Raw genomic sequence first — 17,852 nt, 5'->3', positions numbered from 1 at the left:
AAGCGCGGCCTGTTCCCCTCAAGCTTTGCGCACTTTAACACAACAAGACCAGTGATTTTGAGCACGGGGGATTGACCAGTCATTGCAGTGGCTCTAGGAGCCTGCGCGCAATGGCTACGCATGAGTTTCCGGGTCATCGGATTGGATTAAGCTCCTGAGAAGGCGGGGTGGAGTGCCAGCAAAGGCGTGGCCTGTACTTTGCTATGCAGCTAGCCAAACGGGGAGCACCGTGAAGCTGTTGACCGAGACGACTAGGGTCTTTGGCTGCTCTTGTGGCCGGAGGCTGTGCTTACTCTGGTTTCTCTTCATAACGCATAAGTCTTTCGCCTTTTACTAAAGACTTCCGTGGAGAGTAACACCAAAGAGTTAAAGGTATTTTTGGCGGGCTTAGCACTTTGGCTGAGCCCTGTACCGTTGTGCAAGGAAATAGAAAACTAGGTCAACAAGTACACCAGAGACTCCGTGGGCGGAGGTGCTAAGCACCAGCAGTTGTTATGGCAAAATACTGTGACACCCCGACGAGGACGGACCGGACCGGAGGGGCGGCCTTGTGCTGCCAACGGCCAGGGGTTATCGCTTCTCGGCCTTTTGGCTAAGATCAAGTGTAGTATCTGTTCTTATCAGTTTAATATCTGATACGTCCTCTATAAGGGGACAACATATTAAACGGATTTTTAGAACCAGGAGTTGAAAAAGGGGCTTGCTCCGTTCGCTCCACGCATCGACCCGGTATTGCAGTGCCGCTGGGAACGGTGCACCCTTCTCTCACTCTGTGGAAAAGCAACGTTTGAAAACATGGAAAGCCAGTCTGCAAGTCATACCTAATTTGACCGAAAGACCAAGAACAAAGTGGACGGCGCTTTTGTGCGCCTCGAAATTGGTCAAAGCAGCCTGTGCTGCGTTTTCTCCCCGTTTGCCTTAGCTAATCTATTCTCACCGGTAGCTTATTCAGGGTGTGAAAGAGTGTGCTCCTGCTTAGTACAGTGGCCAATCTTCCTACTTGTTGCGCAGGGGACAAGGGTTCAATTGCCCCGACGGGTAGACATGCTGTACAAACAAGCGCGGCCTGTTCCCCTCAAGCTTTGCGCACTTTAACACAACAAGACCAGTGATTTTGAGCACGGGGGATTGACCAGTCATTGCAGTGGCTCTAGGAGCCTGCGCGCAATGGCTACGCATGAGTTTCCGGGTCATCGGATTGGATTAAGCTCCTGAGAAGGCGGGGTGGAGTGCCAGCAAAGGCGTGGCCTGTACTTTGCTATGCAGCTAGCCAAACGGGGAGCACCGTGAAGCTGTTGACCGAGACGACTAGGGTCTTTGGCTGCTCTTGTGGCCGGAGGCTGTGCTTACTCTGGTTTCTCTTCATAACGCATAAGTCTTTCGCCTTTTACTAAAGACTTCCGTGGAGAGTAACACCAAAGAGTTAAAGGTATTTTTGGCGGGCTTAGCACTTTGGCTGAGCCCTGTACCGTTGTGCAAGGAAATAGAAAACTAGGTCAACAAGTACACCAGAGACTCCGTGGGCGGAGGTGCTAAGCACCAGCAGTTGTTATGGCAAAATACTGTGACACCCCGACGAGGACGGACCGGACCGGAGGGGCGGCCTTGTGCTGCCAACGGCCAGGGGTTATGGCTTCTCGGCCTTTTGGCTAAGATCAAGTGTAGTATCTGTTCTTATCAGTTTAATATCTGATACGTCCTCTATAAGGGGACAACATATTAAACGGATTTTTAGAACCAGGAGTTGAAAAAGGGGCTTGCTCCGTTCGCTCCACGCATCGACCCGGTATTGCAGTGCCGCTGGGAACGGTGCACCCTTCTCTCACTCTGTGGAAAAGCAACGTTTGAAAACATGGAAAGCCAGTCTGCAAGTCATACCTAATTTGACCGAAAGACCAAGAACAAAGTGGACGGCGCTTTTGTGCGCCTCGAAATTGGTCAAAGCAGCCTGTGCTGCGTTTTCTCCCCGTTTGCCTTAGCTAATCTATTCTCACCGGTAGCTTATTCAGGGTGTGAAAGAGTGTGCTCCTGCTTAGTACAGTGGCCAATCTTCCTACTTGTTGCGCAGGGGACAAGGGTTCAATTGCCCCGACGGGTAGACATGCTGTACAAACAAGCGCGGCCTGTTCCCCTCAAGCTTTGCGCACTTTAACACAACAAGACCAGTGATTTTGAGCACGGGGGATTGACCAGTCATTGCAGTGGCTCTAGGAGCCTGCGCGCAATGGCTACGCATGAGTTTCCGGGTCATCGGATTGGATTAAGCTCCTGAGAAGGCGGGGTGGAGTGCCAGCAAAGGCGTGGCCTGTACTTTGCTATGCAGCTAGCCAAACGGGGAGCACCGTGAAGCTGTTGACCGAGACGACTAGGGTCTTTGGCTGCTCTTGTGGCCGGAGGCTGTGCTTACTCTGGTTTCTCTTCATAACGCATAAGTCTTTCGCCTTTTACTAAAGACTTCCGTGGAGAGTAACACCAAAGAGTTAAAGGTATTTTTGGCGGGCTTAGCACTTTGGCTGAGCCCTGTACCGTTGTGCAAGGAAATAGAAAACTAGGTCAACAAGTACACCAGAGACTCCGTGGGCGGAGGTGCTAAGCACCAGCAGTTGTTATGGCAAAATACTGTGACACCCCGACGAGGACGGACCGGACCGGAGGGGCGGCCTTGTGCTGCCAACGGCCAGGGGTTATGGCTTCTCGGCCTTTTGGCTAAGATCAAGTGTAGTATCTGTTCTTATCAGTTTAATATCTGATACGTCCTCTATAAGGGGACAACATATTAAACGGATTTTTAGAACCAGGAGTTGAAAAAGGGGCTTGCTCCGTTCGCTCCACGCATCGACCCGGTATTGCAGTGCCGCTGGGAACGGTGCACCCTTCTCTCACTCTGTGGAAAAGCAACGTTTGAAAACATGGAAAGCCAGTCTGCAAGTCATACCTAATTTGACCGAAAGACCAAGAACAAAGTGGACGGCGCTTTTGTGCGCCTCGAAATTGGTCAAAGCAGCCTGTGCTGCGTTTTCTCCCCGTTTGCCTTAGCTAATCTATTCTCACCGGTAGCTTATTCAGGGTGTGAAAGAGTGTGCTCCTGCTTAGTACAGTGGCCAATCTTCCTACTTGTTGCGCAGGGGACAAGGGTTCAATTGCCCCGACGGGTAGACATGCTGTACAAACAAGCGCGGCCTGTTCCCCTCAAGCTTTGCGCACTTTAACACAACAAGACCAGTGATTTTGAGCACGGGGGATTGACCAGTCATTGCAGTGGCTCTAGGAGCCTGCGCGCAATGGCTACGCATGAGTTTCCGGGTCATCGGATTGGATTAAGCTCCTGAGAAGGCGGGGTGGAGTGCCAGCAAAGGCGTGGCCTGTACTTTGCTATGCAGCTAGCCAAACGGGGAGCACCGTGAAGCTGTTGACCGAGACGACTAGGGTCTTTGGCTGCTCTTGTGGCCGGAGGCTGTGCTTACTCTGGTTTCTCTTCATAACGCATAAGTCTTTCGCCTTTTACTAAAGACTTCCGTGGAGAGTAACACCAAAGAGTTAAAGGTATTTTTGGCGGGCTTAGCACTTTGGCTGAGCCCTGTACCGTTGTGCAAGGAAATAGAAAACTAGGTCAACAAGTACACCAGAGACTCCGTGGGCGGAGGTGCTAAGCACCAGCAGTTGTTATGGCAAAATACTGTGACACCCCGACGAGGACGGACCGGACCGGAGGGGCGGCCTTGTGCTGCCAACGGCCAGGGGTTATCGCTTCTCGGCCTTTTGGCTAAGATCAAGTGTAGTATCTGTTCTTATCAGTTTAATATCTGATACGTCCTCTATAAGGGGACAACATATTAAACGGATTTTTAGAACCAGGAGTTGAAAAAGGGGCTTGCTCCGTTCGCTCCACGCATCGACCCGGTATTGCAGTGCCGCTGGGAACGGTGCACCCTTCTCTCACTCTGTGGAAAAGCAACGTTTGAAAACATGGAAAGCCAGTCTGCAAGTCATACCTAATTTGACCGAAAGACCAAGAACAAAGTGGACGGCGCTTTTGTGCGCCTCGAAATTGGTCAAAGCAGCCTGTGCTGCGTTTTCTCCCCGTTTGCCTTAGCTAATCTATTCTCACCGGTAGCTTATTCAGGGTGTGAAAGAGTGTGCTCCTGCTTAGTACAGTGGCCAATCTTCCTACTTGTTGCGCAGGGGACAAGGGTTCAATTGCCCCGACGGGTAGACATGCTGTACAAACAAGCGCGGCCTGTTCCCCTCAAGCTTTGCGCACTTTAACACAACAAGACCAGTGATTTTGAGCACGGGGGATTGACCAGTCATTGCAGTGGCTCTAGGAGCCTGCGCGCAATGGCTACGCATGAGTTTCCGGGTCATCGGATTGGATTAAGCTCCTGAGAAGGCGGGGTGGAGTGCCAGCAAAGGCGTGGCCTGTACTTTGCTATGCAGCTAGCCAAACGGGGAGCACCGTGAAGCTGTTGACCGAGACGACTAGGGTCTTTGGCTGCTCTTGTGGCCGGAGGCTGTGCTTACTCTGGTTTCTCTTCATAACGCATAAGTCTTTCGCCTTTTACTAAAGACTTCCGTGGAGAGTAACACCAAAGAGTTAAAGGTATTTTTGGCGGGCTTAGCACTTTGGCTGAGCCCTGTACCGTTGTGCAAGGAAATAGAAAACTAGGTCAACAAGTACACCAGAGACTCCGTGGGCGGAGGTGCTAAGCACCAGCAGTTGTTATGGCAAAATACTGTGACACCCCGACGAGGACGGACCGGACCGGAGGGGCGGCCTTGTGCTGCCAACGGCCAGGGGTTATGGCTTCTCGGCCTTTTGGCTAAGATCAAGTGTAGTATCTGTTCTTATCAGTTTAATATCTGATACGTCCTCTATAAGGGGACAACATATTAAACGGATTTTTAGAACCAGGAGTTGAAAAAGGGGCTTGCTCCGTTCGCTCCACGCATCGACCCGGTATTGCAGTGCCGCTGGGAACGGTGCACCCTTCTCTCACTCTGTGGAAAAGCAACGTTTGAAAACATGGAAAGCCAGTCTGCAAGTCATACCTAATTTGACCGAAAGACCAAGAACAAAGTGGACGGCGCTTTTGTGCGCCTCGAAATTGGTCAAAGCAGCCTGTGCTGCGTTTTCTCCCCGTTTGCCTTAGCTAATCTATTCTCACCGGTAGCTTATTCAGGGTGTGAAAGAGTGTGCTCCTGCTTAGTACAGTGGCCAATCTTCCTACTTGTTGCGCAGGGGACAAGGGTTCAATTGCCCCGACGGGTAGACATGCTGTACAAACAAGCGCGGCCTGTTCCCCTCAAGCTTTGCGCACTTTAACACAACAAGACCAGTGATTTTGAGCACGGGGGATTGACCAGTCATTGCAGTGGCTCTAGGAGCCTGCGCGCAATGGCTACGCATGAGTTTCCGGGTCATCGGATTGGATTAAGCTCCTGAGAAGGCGGGGTGGAGTGCCAGCAAAGGCGTGGCCTGTACTTTGCTATGCAGCTAGCCAAACGGGGAGCACCGTGAAGCTGTTGACCGAGACGACTAGGGTCTTTGGCTGCTCTTGTGGCCGGAGGCTGTGCTTACTCTGGTTTCTCTTCATAACGCATAAGTCTTTCGCCTTTTACTAAAGACTTCCGTGGAGAGTAACACCAAAGAGTTAAAGGTATTTTTGGCGGGCTTAGCACTTTGGCTGAGCCCTGTACCGTTGTGCAAGGAAATAGAAAACTAGGTCAACAAGTACACCAGAGACTCCGTGGGCGGAGGTGCTAAGCACCAGCAGTTGTTATGGCAAAATACTGTGACACCCCGACGAGGACGGACCGGACCGGAGGGGCGGCCTTGTGCTGCCAACGGCCAGGGGTTATCGCTTCTCGGCCTTTTGGCTAAGATCAAGTGTAGTATCTGTTCTTATCAGTTTAATATCTGATACGTCCTCTATAAGGGGACAACATATTAAACGGATTTTTAGAACCAGGAGTTGAAAAAGGGGCTTGCTCCGTTCGCTCCACGCATCGACCCGGTATTGCAGTGCCGCTGGGAACGGTGCACCCTTCTCTCACTCTGTGGAAAAGCAACGTTTGAAAACATGGAAAGCCAGTCTGCAAGTCATACCTAATTTGACCGAAAGACCAAGAACAAAGTGGACGGCGCTTTTGTGCGCCTCGAAATTGGTCAAAGCAGCCTGTGCTGCGTTTTCTCCCCGTTTGCCTTAGCTAATCTATTCTCACCGGTAGCTTATTCAGGGTGTGAAAGAGTGTGCTCCTGCTTAGTACAGTGGCCAATCTTCCTACTTGTTGCGCAGGGGACAAGGGTTCAATTGCCCCGACGGGTAGACATGCTGTACAAACAAGCGCGGCCTGTTCCCCTCAAGCTTTGCGCACTTTAACACAACAAGACCAGTGATTTTGAGCACGGGGGATTGACCAGTCATTGCAGTGGCTCTAGGAGCCTGCGCGCAATGGCTACGCATGAGTTTCCGGGTCATCGGATTGGATTAAGCTCCTGAGAAGGCGGGGTGGAGTGCCAGCAAAGGCGTGGCCTGTACTTTGCTATGCAGCTAGCCAAACGGGGAGCACCGTGAAGCTGTTGACCGAGACGACTAGGGTCTTTGGCTGCTCTTGTGGCCGGAGGCTGTGCTTACTCTGGTTTCTCTTCATAACGCATAAGTCTTTCGCCTTTTACTAAAGACTTCCGTGGAGAGTAACACCAAAGAGTTAAAGGTATTTTTGGCGGGCTTAGCACTTTGGCTGAGCCCTGTACCGTTGTGCAAGGAAATAGAAAACTAGGTCAACAAGTACACCAGAGACTCCGTGGGCGGAGGTGCTAAGCACCAGCAGTTGTTATGGCAAAATACTGTGACACCCCGACGAGGACGGACCGGACCGGAGGGGCGGCCTTGTGCTGCCAACGGCCAGGGGTTATCGCTTCTCGGCCTTTTGGCTAAGATCAAGTGTAGTATCTGTTCTTATCAGTTTAATATCTGATACGTCCTCTATAAGGGGACAACATATTAAACGGATTTTTAGAACCAGGAGTTGAAAAAGGGGCTTGCTCCGTTCGCTCCACGCATCGACCCGGTATTGCAGTGCCGCTGGGAACGGTGCACCCTTCTCTCACTCTGTGGAAAAGCAACGTTTGAAAACATGGAAAGCCAGTCTGCAAGTCATACCTAATTTGACCGAAAGACCAAGAACAAAGTGGACGGCGCTTTTGTGCGCCTCGAAATTGGTCAAAGCAGCCTGTGCTGCGTTTTCTCCCCGTTTGCCTTAGCTAATCTATTCTCACCGGTAGCTTATTCAGGGTGTGAAAGAGTGTGCTCCTGCTTAGTACAGTGGCCAATCTTCCTACTTGTTGCGCAGGGGACAAGGGTTCAATTGCCCCGACGGGTAGACATGCTGTACAAACAAGCGCGGCCTGTTCCCCTCAAGCTTTGCGCACTTTAACACAACAAGACCAGTGATTTTGAGCACGGGGGATTGACCAGTCATTGCAGTGGCTCTAGGAGCCTGCGCGCAATGGCTACGCATGAGTTTCCGGGTCATCGGATTGGATTAAGCTCCTGAGAAGGCGGGGTGGAGTGCCAGCAAAGGCGTGGCCTGTACTTTGCTATGCAGCTAGCCAAACGGGGAGCACCGTGAAGCTGTTGACCGAGACGACTAGGGTCTTTGGCTGCTCTTGTGGCCGGAGGCTGTGCTTACTCTGGTTTCTCTTCATAACGCATAAGTCTTTCGCCTTTTACTAAAGACTTCCGTGGAGAGTAACACCAAAGAGTTAAAGGTATTTTTGGCGGGCTTAGCACTTTGGCTGAGCCCTGTACCGTTGTGCAAGGAAATAGAAAACTAGGTCAACAAGTACACCAGAGACTCCGTGGGCGGAGGTGCTAAGCACCAGCAGTTGTTATGGCAAAATACTGTGACACCCCGACGAGGACGGACCGGACCGGAGGGGCGGCCTTGTGCTGCCAACGGCCAGGGGTTATCGCTTCTCGGCCTTTTGGCTAAGATCAAGTGTAGTATCTGTTCTTATCAGTTTAATATCTGATACGTCCTCTATAAGGGGACAACATATTAAACGGATTTTTAGAACCAGGAGTTGAAAAAGGGGCTTGCTCCGTTCGCTCCACGCATCGACCCGGTATTGCAGTGCCGCTGGGAACGGTGCACCCTTCTCTCACTCTGTGGAAAAGCAACGTTTGAAAACATGGAAAGCCAGTCTGCAAGTCATACCTAATTTGACCGAAAGACCAAGAACAAAGTGGACGGCGCTTTTGTGCGCCTCGAAATTGGTCAAAGCAGCCTGTGCTGCGTTTTCTCCCCGTTTGCCTTAGCTAATCTATTCTCACCGGTAGCTTATTCAGGGTGTGAAAGAGTGTGCTCCTGCTTAGTACAGTGGCCAATCTTCCTACTTGTTGCGCAGGGGACAAGGGTTCAATTGCCCCGACGGGTAGACATGCTGTACAAACAAGCGCGGCCTGTTCCCCTCAAGCTTTGCGCACTTTAACACAACAAGACCAGTGATTTTGAGCACGGGGGATTGACCAGTCATTGCAGTGGCTCTAGGAGCCTGCGCGCAATGGCTACGCATGAGTTTCCGGGTCATCGGATTGGATTAAGCTCCTGAGAAGGCGGGGTGGAGTGCCAGCAAAGGCGTGGCCTGTACTTTGCTATGCAGCTAGCCAAACGGGGAGCACCGTGAAGCTGTTGACCGAGACGACTAGGGTCTTTGGCTGCTCTTGTGGCCGGAGGCTGTGCTTACTCTGGTTTCTCTTCATAACGCATAAGTCTTTCGCCTTTTACTAAAGACTTCCGTGGAGAGTAACACCAAAGAGTTAAAGGTATTTTTGGCGGGCTTAGCACTTTGGCTGAGCCCTGTACCGTTGTGCAAGGAAATAGAAAACTAGGTCAACAAGTACACCAGAGACTCCGTGGGCGGAGGTGCTAAGCACCAGCAGTTGTTATGGCAAAATACTGTGACACCCCGACGAGGACGGACCGGACCGGAGGGGCGGCCTTGTGCTGCCAACGGCCAGGGGTTATCGCTTCTCGGCCTTTTGGCTAAGATCAAGTGTAGTATCTGTTCTTATCAGTTTAATATCTGATACGTCCTCTATAAGGGGACAACATATTAAACGGATTTTTAGAACCAGGAGTTGAAAAAGGGGCTTGCTCCGTTCGCTCCACGCATCGACCCGGTATTGCAGTGCCGCTGGGAACGGTGCACCCTTCTCTCACTCTGTGGAAAAGCAACGTTTGAAAACATGGAAAGCCAGTCTGCAAGTCATACCTAATTTGACCGAAAGACCAAGAACAAAGTGGACGGCGCTTTTGTGCGCCTCGAAATTGGTCAAAGCAGCCTGTGCTGCGTTTTCTCCCCGTTTGCCTTAGCTAATCTATTCTCACCGGTAGCTTAGTCAGGGTGTGAAAGAGTGTGCTCCTGCTTAGTACAGTGGCCAATCTTCCTACTTGTTGCGCAGGGGACAAGGGTTCAATTGCCCCGACGGGTAGACATGCTGTACAAACAAGCGCGGCCTGTTCCCCTCAAGCTTTGCGCACTTTAACACAACAAGACCAGTGATTTTGAGCACGGGGGATTGACCAGTCATTGCAGTGGCTCTAGGAGCCTGCGCGCAATGGCTACGCATGAGTTTCCGGGTCATCGGATTGGATTAAGCTCCTGAGAAGGCGGGGTGGAGTGCCAGCAAAGGCGTGGCCTGTACTTTGCTATGCAGCTAGCCAAACGGGGAGCACCGTGAAGCTGTTGACCGAGACGACTAGGGTCTTTGGCTGCTCTTGTGGCCGGAGGCTGTGCTTACTCTGGTTTCTCTTCATAACGCATAAGTCTTTCGCCTTTTACTAAAGACTTCCGTGGAGAGTAACACCAAAGAGTTAAAGGTATTTTTGGCGGGCTTAGCACTTTGGCTGAGCCCTGTACCGTTGTGCAAGGAAATAGAAAACTAGGTCAACAAGTACACCAGAGACTCCGTGGGCGGAGGTGCTAAGCACCAGCAGTTGTTATGGCAAAATACTGTGACACCCCGACGAGGACGGACCGGACCGGAGGGGCGGCCTTGTGCTGCCAACGGCCAGGGGTTATCGCTTCTCGGCCTTTTGGCTAAGATCAAGTGTAGTATCTGTTCTTATCAGTTTAATATCTGATACGTCCTCTATAAGGGGACAACATATTAAACGGATTTTTAGAACCAGGAGTTGAAAAAGGGGCTTGCTCCGTTCGCTCCACGCATCGACCCGGTATTGCAGTGCCGCTGGGAACGGTGCACCCTTCTCTCACTCTGTGGAAAAGCAACGTTTGAAAACATGGAAAGCCAGTCTGCAAGTCATACCTAATTTGACCGAAAGACCAAGAACAAAGTGGACGGCGCTTTTGTGCGCCTCGAAATTGGTCAAAGCAGCCTGTGCTGCGTTTTCTCCCCGTTTGCCTTAGCTAATCTATTCTCACCGGTAGCTTATTCAGGGTGTGAAAGAGTGTGCTCCTGCTTAGTACAGTGGCCAATCTTCCTACTTGTTGCGCAGGGGACAAGGGTTCAATTGCCCCGACGGGTAGACATGCTGTACAAACAAGCGCGGCCTGTTCCCCTCAAGCTTTGCGCACTTTAACACAACAAGACCAGTGATTTTGAGCACGGGGGATTGACCAGTCATTGCAGTGGCTCTAGGAGCCTGCGCGCAATGGCTACGCATGAGTTTCCGGGTCATCGGATTGGATTAAGCTCCTGAGAAGGCGGGGTGGAGTGCCAGCAAAGGCGTGGCCTGTACTTTGCTATGCAGCTAGCCAAACGGGGAGCACCGTGAAGCTGTTGACCGAGACGACTAGGGTCTTTGGCTGCTCTTGTGGCCGGAGGCTGTGCTTACTCTGGTTTCTCTTCATAACGCATAAGTCTTTCGCCTTTTACTAAAGACTTCCGTGGAGAGTAACACCAAAGAGTTAAAGGTATTTTTGGCGGGCTTAGCACTTTGGCTGAGCCCTGTACCGTTGTGCAAGGAAATAGAAAACTAGGTCAACAAGTACACCAGAGACTCCGTGGGCGGAGGTGCTAAGCACCAGCAGTTGTTATGGCAAAATACTGTGACACCCCGACGAGGACGGACCGGACCGGAGGGGCGGCCTTGTGCTGCCAACGGCCAGGGGTTATCGCTTCTCGGCCTTTTGGCTAAGATCAAGTGTAGTATCTGTTCTTATCAGTTTAATATCTGATACGTCCTCTATAAGGGGACAACATATTAAACGGATTTTTAGAACCAGGAGTTGAAAAAGGGGCTTGCTCCGTTCGCTCCACGCATCGACCCGGTATTGCAGTGCCGCTGGGAACGGTGCACCCTTCTCTCACTCTGTGGAAAAGCAACGTTTGAAAACATGGAAAGCCAGTCTGCAAGTCATACCTAATTTGACCGAAAGACCAAGAACAAAGTGGACGGCGCTTTTGTGCGCCTCGAAATTGGTCAAAGCAGCCTGTGCTGCGTTTTCTCCCCGTTTGCCTTAGCTAATCTATTCTCACCGGTAGCTTATTCAGGGTGTGAAAGAGTGTGCTCCTGCTTAGTACAGTGGCCAATCTTCCTACTTGTTGCGCAGGGGACAAGGGTTCAATTGCCCCGACGGGTAGACATGCTGTACAAACAAGCGCGGCCTGTTCCCCTCAAGCTTTGCGCACTTTAACACAACAAGACCAGTGATTTTGAGCACGGGGGATTGACCAGTCATTGCAGTGGCTCTAGGAGCCTGCGCGCAATGGCTACGCATGAGTTTCCGGGTCATCGGATTGGATTAAGCTCCTGAGAAGGCGGGGTGGAGTGCCAGCAAAGGCGTGGCCTGTACTTTGCTATGCAGCTAGCCAAACGGGGAGCACCGTGAAGCTGTTGACCGAGACGACTAGGGTCTTTGGCTGCTCTTGTGGCCGGAGGCTGTGCTTACTCTGGTTTCTCTTCATAACGCATAAGTCTTTCGCCTTTTACTAAAGACTTCCGTGGAGAGTAACACCAAAGAGTTAAAGGTATTTTTGGCGGGCTTAGCACTTTGGCTGAGCCCTGTACCGTTGTGCAAGGAAATAGAAAACTAGGTCAACAAGTACACCAGAGACTCCGTGGGCGGAGGTGCTAAGCACCAGCAGTTGTTATGGCAAAATACTGTGACACCCCGACGAGGACGGACCGGACCGGAGGGGCGGCCTTGTGCTGCCAACGGCCAGGGGTTATCGCTTCTCGGCCTTTTGGCTAAGATCAAGTGTAGTATCTGTTCTTATCAGTTTAATATCTGATACGTCCTCTATAAGGGGACAACATATTAAACGGATTTTTAGAACCAGGAGTTGAAAAAGGGGCTTGCTCCGTTCGCTCCACGCATCGACCCGGTATTGCAGTGCCGCTGGGAACGGTGCACCCTTCTCTCACTCTGTGGAAAAGCAACGTTTGAAAACATGGAAAGCCAGTCTGCAAGTCATACCTAATTTGACCGAAAGACCAAGAACAAAGTGGACGGCGCTTTTGTGCGCCTCGAAATTGGTCAAAGCAGCCTGTGCTGCGTTTTCTCCCCGTTTGCCTTAGCTAATCTATTCTCACCGGTAGCTTATTCAGGGTGTGAAAGAGTGTGCTCCTGCTTAGTACAGTGGCCAATCTTCCTACTTGTTGCGCAGGGGACAAGGGTTCAATTGCCCCGACGGGTAGACATGCTGTACAAACAAGCGCGGCCTGTTCCCCTCAAGCTTTGCGCACTTTAACACAACAAGACCAGTGATTTTGAGCACGGGGGATTGACCAGTCATTGCAGTGGCTCTAGGAGCCTGCGCGCAATGGCTACGCATGAGTTTCCGGGTCATCGGATTGGATTAAGCTCCTGAGAAGGCGGGGTGGAGTGCCAGCAAAGGCGTGGCCTGTACTTTGCTATGCAGCTAGCCAAACGGGGAGCACCGTGAAGCTGTTGACCGAGACGACTAGGGTCTTTGGCTGCTCTTGTGGCCGGAGGCTGTGCTTACTCTGGTTTCTCTTCATAACGCATAAGTCTTTCGCCTTTTACTAAAGACTTCCGTGGAGAGTAACACCAAAGAGTTAAAGGTATTTTTGGCGGGCTTAGCACTTTGGCTGAGCCCTGTACCGTTGTGCAAGGAAATAGAAAACTAGGTCAACAAGTACACCAGAGACTCCGTGGGCGGAGGTGCTAAGCACCAGCAGTTGTTATGGCAAAATACTGTGACACCCCGACGAGGACGGACCGGACCGGAGGGGCGGCCTTGTGCTGCCAACGGCCAGGGGTTATCGCTTCTCGGCCTTTTGGCTAAGATCAAGTGTAGTATCTGTTCTTATCAGTTTAATATCTGATACGTCCTCTATAAGGGGACAACATATTAAACGGATTTTTAGAACCAGGAGTTGAAAAAGGGGCTTGCTCCGTTCGCTCCACGCATCGACCCGGTATTGCAGTGCCGCTGGGAACGGTGCACCCTTCTCTCACTCTGTGGAAAAGCAACGTTTGAAAACATGGAAAGCCAGTCTGCAAGTCATACCTAATTTGACCGAAAGACCAAGAACAAAGTGGACGGCGCTTTTGTGCGCCTCGAAATTGGTCAAAGCAGCCTGTGCTGCGTTTTCTCCCCGTTTGCCTTAGCTAATCTATTCTCACCGGTAGCTTATTCAGGGTGTGAAAGAGTGTGCTCCTGCTTAGTACAGTGGCCAATCTTCCTACTTGTTGCGCAGGGGACAAGGGTTCAATTGCCCCGACGGGTAGACATGCTGTACAAACAAGCGCGGCCTGTTCCCCTCAAGCTTTGCGCACTTTAACACAACAAGACCAGTGATTTTGAGCACGGGGGATTGACGAGTCATTGCAGTGGCTCTAGGAGCCTGCGCGCAATGGCTACGCATGAGTTTCCGGGTCATCGGATTGGATTAAGCTCCTGAGAAGGCGGGGTGGAGTGCCAGCAAAGGCGTGGCCTGTACTTTGCTATGCAGCTAGCCAAACGGGGAGCACCGTGAAGCTGTTGACCGAGACGACTAGGGTCTTTGGCTGCTCTTGTGGCCGGAGGCTGTGCTTACTCTGGTTTCTCTTCATAACGCATAAGTCTTTCGCCTTTTACTAAAGACTTCCGTGGAGAGTAACACCAAAGAGTTAAAGGTATTTTTGGCGGGCTTAGCACTTTGGCTGAGCCCTGTACCGTTGTGCAAGGAAATAGAAAACTAGGTCAACAAGTACACCAGAGACTCCGTGGGCGGAGGTGCTAAGCACCAGCAGTTGTTATGGCAAAATACTGTGACACCCCGACGAGGACGGACCGGACCGGAGGGGCGGCCTTGTGCTGCCAACGGCCAGGGGTTATCGCTTCTCGGCCTTTTGGCTAAGATCAAGTGTAGTATCTGTTCTTATCAGTTTAATATCTGATACGTCCTCTATAAGGGGACAACATATTAAACGGATTTTTAGAACCAGGAGTTGAAAAAGGGGCTTGCTCCGTTCGCTCCACGCATCGACCCGGTATTGCAGTGCCGCTGGGAACGGTGCACCCTTCTCTCACTCTGTGGAAAAGCAACGTTTGAAAACATGGAAAGCCAGTCTGCAAGTCATACCTAATTTGACCGAAAGACCAAGAACAAAGTGGACGGCGCTTTTGTGCGCCTCGAAATTGGTCAAAGCAGCCTGTGCTGCGTTTTCTCCCCGTTTGCCTTAGCTAATCTATTCTCACCGGTAGCTTATTCAGGGTGTGAAAGAGTGTGCTCCTGCTTAGTACAGTGGCCAATCTTCCTACTTGTTGCGCAGGGGACAAGGGTTCAATTGCCCCGACGGGTAGACATGCTGTACAAACAAGCGCGGCCTGTTCCCCTCAAGCTTTGCGCACTTTAACACAACAAGACCAGTGATTTTGAGCACGGGGGATTGACCAGTCATTGCAGTGGCTCTAGGAGCCTGCGCGCAATGGCTACGCATGAGTTTCCGGGTCATCGGATTGGATTAAGCTCCTGAGAAGGCGGGGTGGAGTGCCAGCAAAGGCGTGGCCTGTACTTTGCTATGCAGCTAGCCAAACGGGGAGCACCGTGAAGCTGTTGACCGAGACGACTAGGGTCTTTGGCTGCTCTTGTGGCCGGAGGCTGTGCTTACTCTGGTTTCTCTTCATAACGCATAAGTCTTTCGCCTTTTACTAAAGACTTCCGTGGAGAGTAACACCAAAGAGTTAAAGGTATTTTTGGCGGGCTTAGCACTTTGGCTGAGCCCTGTACCGTTGTGCAAGGAAATAGAAAACTAGGTCAACAAGTACACCAGAGACTCCGTGGGCGGAGGTGCTAAGCACCAGCAGTTGTTATGGCAAAATACTGTGACACCCCGACGAGGACGGACCGGACCGGAGGGGCGGCCTTGTGCTGCCAACGGCCAGGGGTTATCGCTTCTCGGCCTTTTGGCTAAGATCAAGTGTAGTATCTGTTCTTATCAGTTTAATATCTGATACGTCCTCTATAAGGGGACAACATATTAAACGGATTTTTAGAACCAGGAGTTGAAAAAGGGGCTTGCTCCGTTCGCTCCACGCATCGACCCGGTATTGCAGTGCCGCTGGGAACGGTGCACCCTTCTCTCACTCTGTGGAAAAGCAACGTTTGAAAACATGGAAAGCCAGTCTGCAAGTCATACCTAATTTGACCGAAAGACCAAGAACAAAGTGGACGGCGCTTTTGTGCGCCTCGAAATTGGTCAAAGCAGCCTGTGCTGCGTTTTCTCCCCGTTTGCCTTAGCTAATCTATTCTCACCGGTAGCTTAGTCAGGGTGTGAAAGAGTGTGCTCCTGCTTAGTACAGTGGCCAATCTTCCTACTTGTTGCGCAGGGGACAAGGGTTCAATTGCCCCGACGGGTAGACATGCTGTACAAACAAGCGCGGCCTGTTCCCCTCAAGCTTTGCGCACTTTAACACAACAAGACCAGTGATTTTGAGCACGGGGGATTGACCAGTCATTGCAGTGGCTCTAGGAGCCTGCGCGCAATGGCTACGCATGAGTTTCCGGGTCATCGGATTGGATTAAGCTCCTGAGAAGGCGGGGTGGAGTGCCAGCAAAGGCGTGGCCTGTACTTTGCTATGCAGCTAGCCAAACGGGGAGCACCGTGAAGCTGTTGACCGAGACGACTAGGGTCTTTGGCTGCTCTTGTGGCCGGAGGCTGTGCTTACTCTGGTTTCTCTTCATAACGCATAAGTCTTTCGCCTTTTACTAAAGACTTCCGTGGAGAGTAACACCAAAGAGTTAAAGGTATTTTTGGCGGGCTTAGCACTTTGGCTGAGCCCTGTACCGTTGTGCAAGGAAATAGAAAACTAAGTCAACAAGTACACCAGAGACTCCGTGGGCGGAGGTGCTAAGCACCAGCAGTTGTTATGGCAAAATACTGTGACACCCCGACGAGGACGGACCGGACCGGAGGGGCGGCCTTGTGCTGCCAACGGCCAGGGGTTATCGCTTCTCGGCCTTTTGGCTAAGATCAAGTGTAGTATCTGTTCTTATCAGTTTAATATCTGATACGTCCTCTATAAGGGGACAACATATTAAACGGATTTTTAGAACCAGGAGTTGAAAAAGGGGCTTGCTCCGTTCGCTCCACGCATCGACCCGGTATTGCAGTGCCGCTGGGAACGGTGCACCCTTCTCTCACTCTGTGGAAAAGCAACGTTTGAAAACATGGAAAGCCAGTCTGCAAGTCATACCTAATTTGACCGAAAGACCAAGAACAAAGTGGACGGCGCTTTTGTGCGCCTCGAAATTGGTCAAAGCAGCCTGTGCTGCGTTTTCTCCCCGTTTGCCTTAGCTAATCTATTCTCACCGGTAGCTTATTCAGGGTGTGAAAGAGTGTGCTCCTGCTTAGTACAGTGGCCAATCTTCCTACTTGTTGCGCAGGGGACAAGGGTTCAATTGCCCCGACGGGTAGACATGCTGTACAAACAAGCGCGGCCTGTTCCCCTCAAGCTTTGCGCACTTTAACACAACAAGACCAGTGATTTTGAGCACGGGGGATTGACCAGTCATTGCAGTGGCTCTAGGAGCCTGCGCGCAATGGCTACGCATGAGTTTCCGGGTCATCGGATTGGATTAAGCTCCTGAGAAGGCGGGGTGGAGTGCCAGCAAAGGCGTGGCCTGTACTTTGCTATGCAGCTAGCCAAACGGGGAGCACCGTGAAGCTGTTGACCGAGACGACTAGGGTCTTTGGCTGCTCTTGTGGCCGGAGGCTGTGCTTACTCTGGTTTCTCTTCATAACGCATAAGTCTTTCGCCTTTTACTAAAGACTTCCGTGGAGAGTAACACCAAAGAGTTAAAGGTATTTTTGGCGGGCTTAGCACTTTGGCTGAGCCCTGTACCGTTGTGCAAGGAAATAGAAAACTAGGTCAACAAGTACACCAGAGACTCCGTGGGCGGAGGTGCTAAGCACCAGCAGTTGTTATGGCAAAATACTGTGACACCCCGACGAGGACGGACCGGACCGGAGGGGCGGCCTTGTGCTGCCAACGGCCAGGGGTTATCGCTTCTCGGCCTTTTGGCTAAGATCAAGTGTAGTATCTGTTCTTATCAGTTTAATATCTGATACGTCCTCTATAAGGGGACAACATATTAAACGGATTTTTAGAACCAGGAGTTGAAAAAGGGGCTTGCTCCGTTCGCTCCACGCATCGACCCGGTATTGCAGTGCCGCTGGGAACGGTGCACCCTTCTCTCACTCTGTGGAAAAGCAACGTTTGAAAACATGGAAAGCCAGTCTGCAAGTCATACCTAATTTGACCGAAAGACCAAGAACAAAGTGGACGGCGCTTTTGTGCGCCTCGAAATTGGTCAAAGCAGCCTGTGCTGCGTTTTCTCCCCGTTTGCCTTAGCTAATCTATTCTCACCGG

At 51.4% G+C, this 17,852-nt stretch overlaps 34 non-coding genes across 34 annotated transcripts; all 34 read left to right on the top strand.

Annotated features, from left to right (window-relative positions):
* The first annotated feature begins 289 nt into the window (after positions 1 to 289).
* LOC144539088 (U5 spliceosomal RNA) lies at positions 290 to 405 on the top strand. Its single transcript, XR_013504809.1, has one exon. It is a non-coding gene; the product is annotated as a U5 spliceosomal RNA (small nuclear RNA).
* Positions 406 to 572: 167 nt separating this feature from the next.
* On the top strand, positions 573 to 763 carry LOC144538729 (U2 spliceosomal RNA). The gene has a single exon (XR_013504513.1). It is a non-coding gene; the product is annotated as a U2 spliceosomal RNA (small nuclear RNA).
* A 583-nt stretch (positions 764 to 1,346) lies between these two features.
* On the top strand, positions 1,347 to 1,462 carry LOC144539087 (U5 spliceosomal RNA). Its single transcript, XR_013504808.1, has one exon. It is a non-coding gene; the product is annotated as a U5 spliceosomal RNA (small nuclear RNA).
* A 167-nt stretch (positions 1,463 to 1,629) lies between these two features.
* On the top strand, positions 1,630 to 1,820 carry LOC144538817 (U2 spliceosomal RNA). The gene has a single exon (XR_013504601.1). It is a non-coding gene; the product is annotated as a U2 spliceosomal RNA (small nuclear RNA).
* A 583-nt stretch (positions 1,821 to 2,403) lies between these two features.
* On the top strand, positions 2,404 to 2,519 carry LOC144539086 (U5 spliceosomal RNA). The gene has a single exon (XR_013504807.1). It is a non-coding gene; the product is annotated as a U5 spliceosomal RNA (small nuclear RNA).
* A 167-nt stretch (positions 2,520 to 2,686) lies between these two features.
* Positions 2,687 to 2,877, top strand: LOC144538816 (U2 spliceosomal RNA). The gene has a single exon (XR_013504600.1). It is a non-coding gene; the product is annotated as a U2 spliceosomal RNA (small nuclear RNA).
* A 583-nt stretch (positions 2,878 to 3,460) lies between these two features.
* Positions 3,461 to 3,576, top strand: LOC144539085 (U5 spliceosomal RNA). Its single transcript, XR_013504806.1, has one exon. It is a non-coding gene; the product is annotated as a U5 spliceosomal RNA (small nuclear RNA).
* A 167-nt stretch (positions 3,577 to 3,743) lies between these two features.
* Positions 3,744 to 3,934, top strand: LOC144538728 (U2 spliceosomal RNA). Its single transcript, XR_013504512.1, has one exon. It is a non-coding gene; the product is annotated as a U2 spliceosomal RNA (small nuclear RNA).
* A 583-nt stretch (positions 3,935 to 4,517) lies between these two features.
* Positions 4,518 to 4,633, top strand: LOC144539084 (U5 spliceosomal RNA). Its single transcript, XR_013504805.1, has one exon. It is a non-coding gene; the product is annotated as a U5 spliceosomal RNA (small nuclear RNA).
* A 167-nt stretch (positions 4,634 to 4,800) lies between these two features.
* On the top strand, positions 4,801 to 4,991 carry LOC144538815 (U2 spliceosomal RNA). The gene has a single exon (XR_013504599.1). It is a non-coding gene; the product is annotated as a U2 spliceosomal RNA (small nuclear RNA).
* A 583-nt stretch (positions 4,992 to 5,574) lies between these two features.
* LOC144539083 (U5 spliceosomal RNA) lies at positions 5,575 to 5,690 on the top strand. The gene has a single exon (XR_013504804.1). It is a non-coding gene; the product is annotated as a U5 spliceosomal RNA (small nuclear RNA).
* A 167-nt stretch (positions 5,691 to 5,857) lies between these two features.
* LOC144538727 (U2 spliceosomal RNA) lies at positions 5,858 to 6,048 on the top strand. Its single transcript, XR_013504511.1, has one exon. It is a non-coding gene; the product is annotated as a U2 spliceosomal RNA (small nuclear RNA).
* Positions 6,049 to 6,631: 583 nt separating this feature from the next.
* LOC144539081 (U5 spliceosomal RNA) lies at positions 6,632 to 6,747 on the top strand. Its single transcript, XR_013504802.1, has one exon. It is a non-coding gene; the product is annotated as a U5 spliceosomal RNA (small nuclear RNA).
* Positions 6,748 to 6,914: 167 nt separating this feature from the next.
* LOC144538726 (U2 spliceosomal RNA) lies at positions 6,915 to 7,105 on the top strand. The gene has a single exon (XR_013504510.1). It is a non-coding gene; the product is annotated as a U2 spliceosomal RNA (small nuclear RNA).
* Positions 7,106 to 7,688: 583 nt separating this feature from the next.
* LOC144539080 (U5 spliceosomal RNA) lies at positions 7,689 to 7,804 on the top strand. The gene has a single exon (XR_013504801.1). It is a non-coding gene; the product is annotated as a U5 spliceosomal RNA (small nuclear RNA).
* Positions 7,805 to 7,971: 167 nt separating this feature from the next.
* LOC144538724 (U2 spliceosomal RNA) lies at positions 7,972 to 8,162 on the top strand. The gene has a single exon (XR_013504508.1). It is a non-coding gene; the product is annotated as a U2 spliceosomal RNA (small nuclear RNA).
* A 583-nt stretch (positions 8,163 to 8,745) lies between these two features.
* LOC144539079 (U5 spliceosomal RNA) lies at positions 8,746 to 8,861 on the top strand. Its single transcript, XR_013504800.1, has one exon. It is a non-coding gene; the product is annotated as a U5 spliceosomal RNA (small nuclear RNA).
* A 167-nt stretch (positions 8,862 to 9,028) lies between these two features.
* Positions 9,029 to 9,219, top strand: LOC144538723 (U2 spliceosomal RNA). Its single transcript, XR_013504507.1, has one exon. It is a non-coding gene; the product is annotated as a U2 spliceosomal RNA (small nuclear RNA).
* Positions 9,220 to 9,802: 583 nt separating this feature from the next.
* LOC144539078 (U5 spliceosomal RNA) lies at positions 9,803 to 9,918 on the top strand. The gene has a single exon (XR_013504799.1). It is a non-coding gene; the product is annotated as a U5 spliceosomal RNA (small nuclear RNA).
* Positions 9,919 to 10,085: 167 nt separating this feature from the next.
* On the top strand, positions 10,086 to 10,276 carry LOC144538722 (U2 spliceosomal RNA). Its single transcript, XR_013504506.1, has one exon. It is a non-coding gene; the product is annotated as a U2 spliceosomal RNA (small nuclear RNA).
* Positions 10,277 to 10,859: 583 nt separating this feature from the next.
* LOC144539077 (U5 spliceosomal RNA) lies at positions 10,860 to 10,975 on the top strand. Its single transcript, XR_013504798.1, has one exon. It is a non-coding gene; the product is annotated as a U5 spliceosomal RNA (small nuclear RNA).
* A 167-nt stretch (positions 10,976 to 11,142) lies between these two features.
* On the top strand, positions 11,143 to 11,333 carry LOC144538721 (U2 spliceosomal RNA). The gene has a single exon (XR_013504505.1). It is a non-coding gene; the product is annotated as a U2 spliceosomal RNA (small nuclear RNA).
* A 583-nt stretch (positions 11,334 to 11,916) lies between these two features.
* Positions 11,917 to 12,032, top strand: LOC144539075 (U5 spliceosomal RNA). The gene has a single exon (XR_013504796.1). It is a non-coding gene; the product is annotated as a U5 spliceosomal RNA (small nuclear RNA).
* Positions 12,033 to 12,199: 167 nt separating this feature from the next.
* Positions 12,200 to 12,390, top strand: LOC144538720 (U2 spliceosomal RNA). Its single transcript, XR_013504504.1, has one exon. It is a non-coding gene; the product is annotated as a U2 spliceosomal RNA (small nuclear RNA).
* Positions 12,391 to 12,973: 583 nt separating this feature from the next.
* LOC144539074 (U5 spliceosomal RNA) lies at positions 12,974 to 13,089 on the top strand. The gene has a single exon (XR_013504795.1). It is a non-coding gene; the product is annotated as a U5 spliceosomal RNA (small nuclear RNA).
* Positions 13,090 to 13,256: 167 nt separating this feature from the next.
* LOC144538719 (U2 spliceosomal RNA) lies at positions 13,257 to 13,447 on the top strand. The gene has a single exon (XR_013504503.1). It is a non-coding gene; the product is annotated as a U2 spliceosomal RNA (small nuclear RNA).
* Positions 13,448 to 14,030: 583 nt separating this feature from the next.
* Positions 14,031 to 14,146, top strand: LOC144539073 (U5 spliceosomal RNA). Its single transcript, XR_013504794.1, has one exon. It is a non-coding gene; the product is annotated as a U5 spliceosomal RNA (small nuclear RNA).
* A 167-nt stretch (positions 14,147 to 14,313) lies between these two features.
* LOC144538718 (U2 spliceosomal RNA) lies at positions 14,314 to 14,504 on the top strand. Its single transcript, XR_013504502.1, has one exon. It is a non-coding gene; the product is annotated as a U2 spliceosomal RNA (small nuclear RNA).
* Positions 14,505 to 15,087: 583 nt separating this feature from the next.
* On the top strand, positions 15,088 to 15,203 carry LOC144539072 (U5 spliceosomal RNA). The gene has a single exon (XR_013504793.1). It is a non-coding gene; the product is annotated as a U5 spliceosomal RNA (small nuclear RNA).
* A 167-nt stretch (positions 15,204 to 15,370) lies between these two features.
* LOC144538717 (U2 spliceosomal RNA) lies at positions 15,371 to 15,561 on the top strand. The gene has a single exon (XR_013504501.1). It is a non-coding gene; the product is annotated as a U2 spliceosomal RNA (small nuclear RNA).
* Positions 15,562 to 16,144: 583 nt separating this feature from the next.
* LOC144539071 (U5 spliceosomal RNA) lies at positions 16,145 to 16,260 on the top strand. Its single transcript, XR_013504792.1, has one exon. It is a non-coding gene; the product is annotated as a U5 spliceosomal RNA (small nuclear RNA).
* Positions 16,261 to 16,427: 167 nt separating this feature from the next.
* LOC144538716 (U2 spliceosomal RNA) lies at positions 16,428 to 16,618 on the top strand. Its single transcript, XR_013504500.1, has one exon. It is a non-coding gene; the product is annotated as a U2 spliceosomal RNA (small nuclear RNA).
* A 583-nt stretch (positions 16,619 to 17,201) lies between these two features.
* LOC144539069 (U5 spliceosomal RNA) lies at positions 17,202 to 17,317 on the top strand. Its single transcript, XR_013504790.1, has one exon. It is a non-coding gene; the product is annotated as a U5 spliceosomal RNA (small nuclear RNA).
* A 167-nt stretch (positions 17,318 to 17,484) lies between these two features.
* On the top strand, positions 17,485 to 17,675 carry LOC144538715 (U2 spliceosomal RNA). Its single transcript, XR_013504499.1, has one exon. It is a non-coding gene; the product is annotated as a U2 spliceosomal RNA (small nuclear RNA).
* Positions 17,676 to 17,852: the final 177 nt, after the last annotated feature.

Source organism: Centroberyx gerrardi, chromosome 4 (assembly GCF_048128805.1).
Source record: "Centroberyx gerrardi isolate f3 chromosome 4, fCenGer3.hap1.cur.20231027, whole genome shotgun sequence".
In the NCBI taxonomy this organism is placed as follows: Eukaryota; Metazoa; Chordata; class Actinopteri; order Beryciformes; family Berycidae; genus Centroberyx; species Centroberyx gerrardi.
Note: the sequence above shows the minus strand (reverse complement) of the source record. Positions and strands in the feature narration are given on the sequence as shown.